Raw genomic sequence first — 2,299 nt, 5'->3', positions numbered from 1 at the left:
GGTTTTCGCCGTTTTTTCTCATGTATGAGAGGGAGAATGTGCCCCCTATAGATGCCCAATTGGGTTTGTCGCTGGATAAAAGGAAGTCCAGATTGTCTGAGCATGTGCAAATTTCCCTACAGCGCATTTCTACGGCTCGAGAAGCAGCCAGAGTTAACGCCACAAAATCACAGGCACGCAATGAACGCATTGCGGGGAAGCGGGATCACGTGTTGCCATGGTCCATCAGCGACAAAGCATGGTTGCATTGCCTCCAGGTGCTGGTTGGTACATCTCCTAAGTTACATAAGCCCCAGCAAGGACCCGTGGAAGTGGTCGAGGTGAAACGGCCACAATGTGTGCGTATCTGGGTGGGCCGTCGCCATTAGTTCGTCCATCCTTCTGGATTGAAGCCGTTTGTCCCTCCACGTATCGCCTCTTCATCTCCAACGATTGGCCTGCCGGTATCTGATGCGTCCGACGGGCCTGGGATGGTGCGTTCGGAGGGCATGTGTCGGAAGGACTGTGTCGTGCCATCCACAGCATCCGGGCCTGTGACCGTGGACGGGGCTCGGGACCTCGCCGGGATCGAGGATGCGCCTGCTGCTGCTGAACCTGCTGCTCCTGTGCTTTCTGTGCTGCAGTCCGCGCCCCCGGTTGACCCGCTGGTTGGGGCGCCGCCCGAGCAGGAGCAGAAGTCCGTCCCCGTTGACAGACCAGCATTGCGAACTCGGCCCAAATGCTTACGGTTACGTTAATCCTTCCTCTGGAGTTGCTCGGGAATGTCGGAGTGTCTAGGGTTGTTGCATTTTGTTCCCTTCCTCTGTCGTGACCCTTATATATCCCCTTCTCATCGTGTTCCCTCGTATTGCGGGCTATTTGTTCCACGCGTTGTCCCACTCTTTAAGGCACACGTCACGAGTCCTCTTTTGCACCTCTTTTATTGTGCGCATATGTGCTCTTACGGGGGGGGGGTAATATAATGAGATAGTGAAATCTACTGGTTGGTAAAGGGAAGCAGATACCATTATAAACATTATCCAATCCCCAAAGGGGAAGGTATCTACGAGAACCGGCTACTCGCCATGCATCTCTCTTCGTCGTTCGGCCACGTGGCGGATCTCCGGCGGAGCTCCACAGCCCTCCCCGGCACGCCGTCAGCCAGCGGCGAGACCGGGAGCAGACGGGCGGAACCCGCCGTGTGATCGACCGTGTGTGTAGTCTGTAGAACGTAACATCTCAGTGTGTATCTTGGAAGCCGATAACGTTGGCCTGTTCCGTGCCGTACGTGAAATAAAGAAGAGTACCCTCTACACGACTTGTCGTGGTAGTCGCTCATTACAGTATTACTAAACGATAAATGTGTAATATCACGATCAAATATATAAACAAATATATACATATATATCTTTCTATCGAAAACAGTACTCACTTGTTCAAAAACACTAAAATTGGGAAATTCTCAGAAGCAATGCAAAAACATTATTAAAGTGGCAAAATTTAAAATGTTTAATTTAAGTTACAACTTTTTATATAACCCACTGTGGTCGAGTTTGTATAGTTGCATTCAAAACTTATCAAAAGACGCTAAAAAAAGGAATTGGCCAAACATCACATACAGGAGCCTCAATGAGGCTTTTCTGAGTTAATCGTAAGTTTTATAAATCATGACTTTATTTCGCTCAATTTTTTTTACACTTACACCGAAAGTTACCTTCATTATTTTTTATGGTCCAAGTTCTTCCCCGCAAAGAGATTTAATTTCTCAATTTGCCCCTCACTTGTTAATAAAATTAAGTTTTACCAAAACAGTACTTAACTGTTCCTCCTGCCATAAGAATGTGGAATTACCACCACTGTGAGCAGAGTTAAACATTGCTATTTATATTTACATTAGATTCTCTTGAGTGCATCTTGTATGGAAAATGATCAGTCCGAAGGTTGTGAGTTCCAATCCCATAATTCATCAAGAGTTTATAAAAATACATACAACTCTGTGAGATACACCTTGTATAAGAGAATGACCTCCCCCCCCCCATCATAAGAATGTGGAATTTCAACCACTGCCCGGAGAAAATGCACCCTCGTCGCAGCACGTTTGACAAATTCACGTGTTGTTTTGTTTGGTTTGGCAATGTTAAAGTTAGACACCGGCACCTCCAAACGCCGTTCTCTGGTGTGCGATTGGCCGTGGTGAATGCTCCGCCTACCACATAAGGCATGCAGCCCGTGCACCGGCCGGGTGCCCTTATGAACGCAGCGATCATCACTACTGATGTAGAGCAGCGCCGTCTCATGCGCTCCTCACCCAGCAGCGTGA

This window comes from Lampetra fluviatilis, chromosome 1 (genome assembly GCF_964198595.1).
Source record: "Lampetra fluviatilis chromosome 1, kcLamFluv1.1, whole genome shotgun sequence".
Taxonomy (NCBI): Eukaryota; Metazoa; Chordata; class Hyperoartia; order Petromyzontiformes; family Petromyzontidae; genus Lampetra; species Lampetra fluviatilis.
Note: the sequence above shows the minus strand (reverse complement) of the source record.